The sequence below is a fragment of the Rhinopithecus bieti genome, unplaced genomic scaffold (genome assembly GCF_001698545.2).
Source record: "Rhinopithecus bieti isolate Rb0 unplaced genomic scaffold, ASM169854v2 scaffold_57494, whole genome shotgun sequence".
NCBI lineage: Eukaryota > Metazoa > Chordata > Mammalia > Primates > Cercopithecidae > Rhinopithecus > Rhinopithecus bieti.
Genome location: NW_016821928.1, coordinates 1 through 11600, shown reverse-complemented (window position 1 = coordinate 11600; position 11600 = coordinate 1). Strand labels below are relative to the sequence as shown.

Here is an 11600-nt window from a genome sequence, read left to right as displayed (position 1 = left end):
CACCCAAAATGTTCACAGCAGTGAAATAATATGATGCCTGGGATTTGCTTTCAGATATTTCAGCAAAGAAAAAAGGGACCGATGAAGCAAGCATGTCAGATCTGGATATTGAGTACCAATGCCCTATTGTAGTTTTCTATAATTTTTTTTTTCTTCTGCGACGGAGTTTTGCTTTTGTTGCCAAGGCTGGAGTGCAATGGCGCGATATCGGCTCACTGTAACCTCCACCTCCCGGGTTTAAGCAATTCTCTGGCCTCTTTAGTAGAGATGGGGTTTCTCCACATTGGTCAGTCTGGTCTCGAACTCCCGACCTCAGGTGATCCACCCGCCTCAGCCTCCCAAAGTGCTGGGATTACAGGCATGAGCCACCACCGCATTCATCCCAGTTTTGTAAAATTTTTATATCTCTTCATTAAAAATTGTTTGCAGACTCCATCCTAGACATAGTATACCGGAGTTCCCAAAGGGCTAAGCTCAGGAATCTATTCTAAACTCTCCAAGAGTCTCATATAGTCAGGCAGGCAATGATCATACTTCGGGACCATTAGAAATGATCTAATACATACCCTTCCAACTTAAAATTTTCAGTATTCTCTTTTTCTGCTCAGTAAGCTCAATTTCAACACAGTTCACAGTTTCTCATATCCACCATGGCATTCTGCCAAGGAACTACAACTCGTGTTCTCTAAGCCCATCTGTTCTAAGAATGCTGGGCCGGTTATCAACTTCTAATATACGTTGCTTCAACTTTCCTCTCTCAAAGTGTCCCTGACTGAACTGCAGAAGACAGAATAACTGTACTAACCATCTCTCTGCATAATCCCACGTCTCCACAGAGGCCATTGTGTCTTCACAAAGCTAACTGCCATGATTTTCACAGGCGAGATTTTTTCTTCATGATTTTCCATTTTCTACTTCAGCATTAAAATATCAGGGAAAAAAAGAAGATAACCATTTAGCAGTTGGTAAAATAAGATACGCGCCCCAGCACAGTATATGCTAAGTGTTCAGAATCTATAGTTATAATAGATAATTATAAATTAAATAGCTGTTAAAATAGTTTTATTAGATAAGTAATATTTTTCTCATCTTCAAGACTTAAAAAATTACCTGTTTTAGGTGATATTCAAAAAAGGAAGATACTCACATCATCCCAATTAAAACCAGATTTTCTATGGCTGGATGTAACAATCTTAATCTAAATCATTCACCAAAGTTGTTTAGCTTACGTGAAGTAAAGCTGTAGACATTTGCTTCTTCGAAAATGTCTTGCAAAGCCATCATGAGCTGGAAGAGAAGTTTAAATGCACCACACTTTTCTATACCATTGTAACTAAAATGACTACTCACAGGACGTGTCTAGCTTCTGCATTTCGGTCCATCACATTTTCTACCATCATATGAGTGTACTCTTAAGGTTCTCACTTTATCATCAGCACAGCATATTTTCTTCCAGAATGCCCAGTAAAGCTGAAATTTTTAATTTAAAGTGATAAAAAAATTTTCCCATATATCTACTGAACAATCTTAGATCTGAGTTTTGACAAGACAGTTTAATGCATACAAAATGAAAACACTGAATTTCTCTCTCTTTCTCTCTCTCTCTCTCTCTCACACACACAAATACACAGATTAAAACACCAAAGTTTTCACTCTATTTCCTCTTTCTTATACAGCTCAATTTTTAACATGCAGCTTACTTATAATCTAAAAACAATTTTAAACATGATTTTCATAAAAATATTTTAAAACAGAGATGAAATGTATAAAAGTACGCATAGATTGTCAATGATTACATTGGTTACATCACATTTCTTTAGAAATATAACCGTTTCTGCTCCTGTAAACAAACTTTTTTTTATACATTTTAATTGAAGTAGAGCTGACATAAAATTATTGCCCTACTCACAGTCTGAGTGTTTGCACTGTGTTTGAGGTACATTTTCTCCATCTTCACAGCCCCACCACTCTTACTTGAGAGTATGAGTCAACAGAAGTTTGCAGGCTAAAACCATTCAATAATATTTTCATCAATACTGGAATGATAGTAAGTAACATTACAAAACATCAGAGACCAAAAATGCTTCTTTGTTGGAGACCAAGATTTTAACTTATTCTTCATTACCTGAAAATACTGCTCATTCAGCCTATTTAGGAAAAAAAAAAAAAATTCTGGAGATGAATATTTCCTTCCTTAATGCTTCACCCAAGACGATTCCTTCACACTTATAATCTGATGCTTTGCTGTTTTCATCCATTTGATGTAGCAGGCACCAAGAATCACCTTTCCTTTGGTGATCTGCAATAACGATCTCTTACGCTTTTTGCTAGTAGTTTGATAAATATTTTGTAAATGTTTCCAGGGCATATATGCACTGTTATTTGTAGTTCCAGTTCTAAAGGTTTTATTAAGGAATGAACGTTGTCATCTTAAAAGAACAACTTCTCAGTGCTTCATAAATAGCTCTAAATGCTGGTGGCTTTTCATGATGGTAAACACCCCCGTTCCCATGAAGAATAAAGATTCTTGCTTCTGCTTCTTGGCAACTGCTTCCATATAGAGTATGATCTGAATGACACTTCCATTGACACAGGAAAACAAAAAGGCTTTCTGGAGGATGAAAAAACATAAGATTTAACAGATCTTGATCGCCCGTGTCATGTTTCGTTTGTATTTTTTAAGCCATGTCATAAGTGTATCTCCCCATTGTAGTCTCACGGTTGTCATATCATTCTTGAAACACTTTCTTCTCATTCGAGTCATGTTTGTCAACGTAACTCCAGAGTTTACTTCAGCTTTTCCACAGTATAGATGCCTAGCAAAGAGACTATACCGTCCTATTCTAGGCTCCTCATGTTCTGGTGCCATCGCAGCAACTTGTGTGGAATTAAATTCCTTTAACAAAGACCAAATATCATCAACGTGTGGTTTAAAAAAAAAAATTAAAAAGGCTATCAGTGTCGGCAGACAATGGGGAGTCAACTTCTTTCAGGGTTAAAGGCAAGAACAATCTCTGCGAAGCACGTGGTTTAGTTTTTCCACTCTGCTGCATTCTCACTTGGAAAGGTTATGGGGTATATTATATAATTAAATGTTTGTAGAAAGGACCCCCGTCACATCTTCCTTTAAAGCTATGACGTAGCTGATCTTCAGCAAAAATCTGGAATGGAAGAGGTTTGATGCTGAAAATGACAGCTGACTTCAACATGGTCACAGTTTCTTCCAGTCTTTCACCACAGGCAACTACAGCTAGATGCATTTTCTCAAGGCTGTATTTTCAGTCTACACCTGTCCCACCCGCCGGGATGCGCCACGGGGTCCGCGCTGCCGGCGCGGCTCACAGCACCGCCTCCTCCGCCAGCGAGCAGGAAGCCACCGCAGCCTGTGACTTCCCGCTACCGCCTCCTGCTCCTTCCTCCAGGGACAAGGCGAGCTGGGTGAAGGCTTGTGGGTAGCGCCACATCGCCCCAGCCGCACTCCTCAGTCTCTGTCTGGCCGCGCCCGCCGGGGCGAACTGGAGCGGAGGGAGCCTACTTCTGGAAATTTACCCATTTTTTTCTCCATGGATTCAGCAGCAGTGTTTAAAAGAAAAAAATTTCATCAATCAGTCATTTATATATATTTGAATATAAAGATAAAACACTGCGAACTGGGTAGAAAGTAATTCAATTTTACAGAACACAGCCGTTTTTCAGGCTCTTACTTTTATTAAACATAAAAGAGCCATACAGCAAAATAGTTTAACGAGACTGTTTTGTAAGACGCAGTGGTTGCATTCAAAAATTAGAATAGGAACAATGACTTGTAAAAATTTAACATTTTATTTTATTTTTGAGATGGAATCTCACTCTGTCGTCCAGGCTGGAGTGCAGTGGCACAATCTCCGCTCACTGCAACCTCTGCCTCCAGGGTTCAAGTCATTCTCCTTCCTCAGTCTCCTGAGTAGCTGGGATTACAGATTTGTGCCACCATGCCTGGCTAATTTTTATAATTTTAGTAGAGAAAGGGTTTCACTATGTTGGCCAGGCTGGTCTCGAACTGCCAACCTCAGGTGATCCACCTGCCTCGGCCTCCCAAAGTGCTGGGAGTACAGGCATGAGCCATCACACCCGGCCAAAATTATTNCTGGGAGTACAGGCGTGAGTCATCACACCCGGCCAGAATTCAACATTTTAAACTACCACTTATTAATTTCACTCTGTGATTTGACACATCTTTTGTGGTGGCCATAAAATTATAAAATGGATACAGAATAATCTCTTCAAAAAAGTAGAAAAGTTCTTTCTTTTCTATTCCTTTTTTTTTTTTTTTTTTTTTTTTGAGACAGACTCCCTGTCTGTCGCCCAGGCTAGAGTGCAGCAGGGCGATCTCGGCTCACTGCAACCTCTGCCTCCCGAGGTTTAAGAAATTCTCTGCCTCACTCTCCCGAATAGCTGGGATTACAGGCGCGTGCCACCATGCCCAGCTAAGTTTTTTCCTATTTTAGTAGGGACAAGGTTTCGACATCTTGGCCAGTCTGGTCTTGAACTCCTGACCTCGTGATACATACCCCTTGGCTTCCCAAAATCCCAAAATCATGCCTGGGATTACAGGCATGAGCCACCGCACCCAGCTGGAAGTTCTTTCTTCTTAAAAGTATTATAAAATAATTCGCACTGGCATGACACTTTAACTAATATAGATTGACTTTTGTGGATTCAAATAACCCATTTGTACATCTAAATTAATTTTGGTCAGTATGTGTATATGCGTGTGCGTCTGTGTGGATGTAAGGTAAAAGGGAAGGTAAAATGGGAGATGTCTAACCTTTTAACACATTTTTTAAATACTCAAAACATATGTACACATATGTACTAAAACAATGGTGTGGTGAAAACAAAATATTGCAAACTAGCAAAAGACTTAGTGACCCCGTCCGGTCCTGTCCCATCCCGCTGCCGCGCCCTCCAGTCATGAGTTCCACACAGCTCAGCAAGGGCCGCTCCTACAGGCTCTTTGCGGAGGTCAAGAACTGGCTCCCGTCCAAATATGACGCCCAGAAGAAGGCAGAGCTCCGCAGCTGGATGGAGGGACTCACCAGCCGCTTCATCCGCGCGACTTCCAGAAAGGCCTGAAGGACGGGATTGTCTTAGGCACACTCATGAACAAGCTGCAGCAGGCTCAGTCCCCAAGATCAGCCGCTCCCTGCAGAACTGGCACCGGCTAGAAAACTTCTCCAACTTCACCAAGGCCATGGTCAGCTACAGCATGAACCCCGTGAACCTATTTGAGGCCAACGACCTGTTTGAGAGTGGGAACGTGAGACAGGTGCAGGTGTCTCTTCTCGCCCTGGCAGGGAAGGCCAAGACTAAGGGGCTACAGAGCAGGGAGGACATCGGTGACAAGTACTCGGAGAAGCAGGAGCGGAACTTCCAATACGCCATTATGAAGGCGGGACATTGCGACATCGAGCTGCAGAAGGGCACCAACAAATGCTCCAGCCAGCCAGACACGACCGCATATGGCGCGAGGAGGCATCTCTACGACCCCAAGAACCACATCCTGCCCCATGGACCACTCGACCATCGGCCTCCAGATGGGCACAAATAAGTGGTCAGTCAGGTGCGCATGACGGCTCTTGGGACGGGCGGCACATCTGTGACACCAAGCTGGGAATCAACAAGTGTGATAACGCCATGTTCCTGCAGACGGGCTACACGCAGGGCGCCAACCAGAGCGGCCAAGTCTTCAGCCTGGGCTGGCAGAAATATGACCCCAAGTACTGTCCACAAGGCTCAGTGGCCCACAGGGCTCCCTCGGATGCCAGCGACTGCCTGGGCCCAGGGGAGGCCCCTGAATATCCCAGGAGGAGGCCGGCTACTGAGGCTCCCAGCACGCTCTCTCCGCACATGGTCTTTCTGTCTGGGTGTTTGGGTCTTTCTGTTTTCTTTTCTTTTAACCTGTTCAGTCCTGCCAATCAACCGAGGGTCTGTGAGTGGCAGCGCGGGATCAGGCAGCAGGGCTTTTTCCCCTCTTACTTTGGTTCCTTCTCAGGACTGAGCCACTGGGTTGTGGGAGAAGAGGTCAAGGCCATGTCCGGATGCCTGTAGGGTGAGGGTGTCCACTGGCACCTCCAGGCTGTGGGCTAAGCTGTGCTGGGGAGAAGAGACCTGGGTATGGAGGGAACGGGTCCCCCAAGGTTTCTGGTTGCCTCTCCTCTTCCCCCTTTTGTCAGTCAATCAGTTTGTGGTTTCTGTACCTGCAAACGTTTCAGGAAGTATTATCAAAAGAAAAAAGAAATACTTTTTTCCCCGAGGAATTGGGCAGAGACAGTGGAGGGGGTGCTGGAAAATGAGTCCGCTGAGAGAGGAGGTCCGGCCGCGATGCTAGAATATCTCAGGCTCCTGAGTGGCTGGATTTCCCTAGGACCCTCAGACCAACAGACCTCAGACCCTCAGACCTACGCCAGCGCCCAGTAAGGAAACTGAGGCCCGTACAAGGTGGTGGAATTCTGAGTTGTTAGTGCTAAGCCTCCCCATGCTAGCCCAGCGCTGTGAGCTATTTGTTTGAGTATGGCAAGTGTTTCCAACCATTCGGAAGTGGAGACTGTAGGAAATCCACTGCAGAATGAGGTCTGCTTGTCATCCTTTCAGTCTCAACTGCTCTCCTTCCCTCATCTCTCTCTGATATAGATCAGTCATTTTTATGTGAAATGAAAATTGATAGAACTAAGGTGTTGATTTAATTATCTGACTGACCATTTGTTGAGTGCCCATTACAAGTTAAATTGTGTTCTAGAGAATAGCTCAGGAAACGAATGTTTGACATCGATGTACATAACAGAAATACAAGCATACCAATAAAAAATCAGATGTCTTATAAGAATCCAGATTCTCATGTAAGTCTTGTGAAGCTGTTTCAAGATGAGAATGTAAAATTTCAAAAAAAAAAATTTTAACAAGTCATTCTTGAGAGAGAAAAATGGAATTAGAAGATAATATATAACTGTTTCACTACCTCAAATTGGCAGCCATATAATACTTAGTTTTATATACTGATATTCACTAGAAATTAGAATCCTTAAAAAAGATTCCTGTCTCATTCTACTCATCAATTTAAAACTTTCATTCATTTGTTTGTATTTCTTCATTTTACCTGGCCTTGAATACTTCTTTCCTGGCCAGCATTAAATTTAATTAATGTCTAATTTGTTCACTTGGTTTACTTTTGACCATGTTGAGTACACTTCTTATGAAGCAGGCATGTAGGAATGTTTACAAGCTTATGGTCCTCGCTCTTCCAAGTACCTACTGGCGGCACCCAACACATACCACAATGTAAACATGTAATACACACCCACACACCCATACCCACCTACCTACACACACACACATACACACACACCCATACTCACCCACCTACACACAGAAACACTCACACATCCACACACACACTTCAGTGGATCAACACAGAAAACACTCTACAAGCAAAGACATCGTACGTCAGGGATCTCTTAGTGCACTCCACACTTCTGTAAATTATCAGGACTGTTCGACTGAGGTGACTCTACAGAGATTTCAAAGGCTATTTGAGTGCTAAGCTTTCTAACTAGTGGTTGGACACTATTTGAATAATGCATTATATACAACTTTTGGGAAGAATTTCTGTACTTTCCAATGAACCAGGACTTACAAGGTCCTGAAAACCCCAAGTTTGTTATATCCTTTAAGAGATAAAGCAAAGCTGATTATTAATGTGAATATACTTTATATTTACTTCTATTTGTTAATTTTTCTTTGCCTGTAATATACATTTTTATGTAACTGAGAGTAAGGAAATCTTAGGAAAAAGAAAATAAGAAATAACATTTCCTTGATTACACTGTGCCTTAGACTGGTAACGCTGCACTGCACATATAGACTATAAATTGGTGCCTTGGGGAACCACTTTGGTATTTCATTTTAATAGCTCATACTGGAGAACGTATTTAAGTGGATCGTGTTTTACAACTGATTTAAATTTTGACCCATATAGAAATAAGTCTTCAAAAATACGTCTGAAGCCTGGATACTATAAAAATGTTTATCATCATAGAATAAACTGCTAGGCATTACTCAGAAATTGTTCGATAAATCTAAGAGAACTTAGACATAGTTATGAGTGAGTGTAGTTCATCATTAATGTTTGTAAAAATTAGTGTTGTCATTTATGGTTGAGAAAAACTAGAAATGTAAATTAATTTGATAGAGACACAAGACATAAACTTTACATAAAGCAAGAGAATAGCTGTGTAAAAATATTTATTTTATAGATAAGATTTTATGATGAAATTGTGTTGAACAACATGAATCAAACATGTTTTGCATACTACATCTGCAGTTACATCACAGCTTTTTAAGTGTTCCATTAACTTCAAAATGTAGCTTACCACTGAAACAATCTTATTTAATTAATTGGGATAATGGCTAATGATTGGTGTAAGCCAAAAGCAATACTACACTTTCAAAGTTAGATTTCTCTGTGTATTAATACAAACACCAGAAAAGATGGTCAATAAATTACCATACAATGTCTGTCATAATACTTAAACCTGGAAAAAAATCAGTAAATGTTTAGTGAATAGAATTGGTGAATTGCTTTTTATACAATTTTCTGTCCATTTTATGGCTTACCAAAACTTACAGCTCTGAATAAGGCCCAATTATTTACTCCTTCAAATAGAACAAGACTCCAAGAATAAGTGTGAATGTTTTTTGTTTTTTTTTTCACTCAAATATTTCAGTCTGTAGCTGCTCCAAATCACACTAATCTTTTTAGAGTCTAGTCTCAAGGCCACTGTTACCACCATCACCACCTTTTGTGCCTCAAAGTTCAGCCCTCCTAATTTACCTGCATGAAATTGGAAAAGTCCCATGTCATGATACGTTAAGCAACCCAGATGTCTCTTTCACTGAAAGTGGTATTCGTCCTGCACTTTTTTTTCCAACAAATGATGTCAACCTCTACCTACACCTGACATCTCAATGTAATTCTTGACATTTTTTTCTTCACATTTCCACTTCCAGTCATCAAGTGTTGTCAGATTTTACCTTCTATTTATTGAATGGATTTTTCTCTATTTTCATTGCCATCCTGGATTCCAGCCCATCACTTTCTCACCTGGGCTATGGTGAGCACCTCTAAAGTGCTGTCTCTGATTCTCTCTCCAAAAATGTTTCTGTGCTGTATTTCAGAATGACCTTCTTGAAATGCAAATACAATTTACATGGTAAATTGTTTTGTTTAAAAATTCCCAAAGACTTCACATTGGTACTAGGATAAATATCAAGAGTCCAAAAATGGGTTCAAGCAGTACAAAATCTGTGTCTTTTCTCTCTCCTCCCTTTCGTGGCATGAACATTATTGAACTAAATGATTCAGATATATTTCTTCTTGTCTCCTGGACTTTGGTCTTCTTGTTCATATGCTTTTCCCACTACTGTCCCAGATGTATATAATTAGCTCTTACTCTTATTTTAGTTTGTTCTTCATCTTCCCCACCAAGGGAGGCCTTACCTGATATCCCTAAATATGAAAGGCTTTCATAACAGTGCATAGCTTTTCTCTGTAACAGGGATTATTTTACTTATAATATTGTTTTTAGATTTTATATTTTTATTACTAATAGATAAATCTGAGCATGCTCTTTGATAGTAAGTCTAATAAACTTTTGATTTAATTAGTAATTCAGTACATAATTGTTTTTTATAAGCCATGATTCTAGAGATTGAGGGGAAAATGCAGTGGTAATCTCTCCCAAGTGGAAGGACAAATAGCCACACAATATTGACCTACCCATTCATCTCTCAAAAACAAGGTTAAGATATTAATATCCCTGTTTTCAGGAGGAAGCAGGGACAGGGGGTTTCTTGCTTATTATCCTCTCAACTCACTCTTTTTATGGAAAAAGTAATTAATCTGATAAATGGACACAGAAGATTTTCATGTTCATTAACAAGGTAGTGATCCCAAGTAGTTTAAGTAAAAAGGCTTCAGAGCCTGTCTCTGACATCTCAATGTAATTCTTGACATTTTTTTCTTTGGACTCTTGAAACTGCTTGTTGCACAAAATAGGGAGCCCTTGTGTAAGTGCTGCACACGCAGGCTCAGTCCCGCTATTGGTTTCATGAATCCAACTTTGCCAAGCATGACAGAATGTCAGAATCCCATGAGCCAGAAGATTTATGACAAGAGATGAAAAATAATGTTTTACCCCCAATCTAATTTTAAAATTAAATTTTAAACAAAGTTAATAAAGTTAAATAAAGTTAATAAAGCTGAATACACACACACTGGCATATACCCATGCACACGCACACAAGATTCTTGCATTCATTTTTAAACTCTTTAATCATTTATGAGAAATGGTTTGATTTTGTATTTTCTATCTACCAATACTTGCACAAGCTCTGGCTGCAAAACTTTTGTTGGTCAAACATTAGCATTTGGGAAACCACGTCCCTGCTGAGAGACAGAAGATCTTGATACAGCCTTAACTACATCATCGTAAACATGGGACTGTTTTTTTTTTTTTGAGGTGGAGTCTCGCTCTGTTGCCCGGACTGGAGTGCAGTGGCCAGATCTCAGCTCACTGCAAGCTCCGCCTCCCGGGTTTAGGCCATTCTCCTGCCTCAGCCTCCGGAGTAGCTGGGACTACAGGCGCCCACCACCTTGCCCGGCTAGTTTTGTATTTTAGTAGAGACACGGGTTTCACCGTGTTAGCCAAGATGGTCTCGATCTCCTGACCTCGTGATCCGCCCGTCTCGGCCTCCCAAAGTGCTGGGATTACAGGCTTGAGCCACCGCGCCCGGCCAGACATGGGACTGTTTTTAACCAGAGGGAGGCAAATGGCTTTCAGATGGTTGTGTAGCTGGTTTTAACAGTAGCCTGCAGTGGCTTTTTCAGACATAAACCTTACTAGTTACATGAGGCTTCAGAGCACTAGTATGAGGTTTCAATTTGCTGATGTTAGGCATAAGAAGGTAGCACTATCCCAGATGCCCTAAATATTGTCACTTTTCCCACTGAATTCAGAGGTAATTTGGGGACTGTGTCTAAAATGGTCTTATATTCATGTGTTTACCATAGGTTTCTGAAGCCTCCATTCTGAACATGGTCTCAAGTTGGTTCTTAAATGCTAATTTCATTACATATGATCATCGGCATAAATTTAAATTTATGGAGGATTGTTTTGTACATCCCACAGAATCCGGATTCACTACCAGGAGGCTGTAGAGTTTATCAAAAAGAAGATAAAGAGGAACAAGAGTTCTTGCTGTCTAGGTAATATATCATCTTCTTTGGGTAATGCCTATTAATGCTCCTCAAAATAACTAGAACATTCAATGTTTGTAACCAGGTCACAATGAGAGAAGTAGCTTCTACTAGAAATTAAATATATTACTTCTTTCATTGAGTAAGTATTGCTACAAGAATATGTTTGCTGAATAAATTAGCATGCTTATTGATATAATTGATTTGCAAACTGTGGCAGCACTTTATGGATGAAACCCTAAGGTCCATGAAAAATTGAATAGAATTATTCAACAGTTCAGTATCATTGGAAAAGCCTGGCTCTAGG

The 11600-nt window shown here is 40.5% G+C and overlaps 2 pseudogenes; one reads left to right on the top strand and one right to left on the bottom strand.

Annotated features, from left to right (window-relative positions):
• Positions 1–2280: 2280 nt before the first annotated feature.
• LOC108521074 (glucoside xylosyltransferase 1 pseudogene) lies at positions 2281–3464 on the bottom strand (annotated as a pseudogene).
• Positions 3465–4953: 1489 nt separating this feature from the next.
• LOC108521075 (calponin-2 pseudogene) lies at positions 4954–5864 on the top strand (annotated as a pseudogene).
• The last annotated feature ends 5736 nt before the right edge of the window (positions 5865–11600 follow it).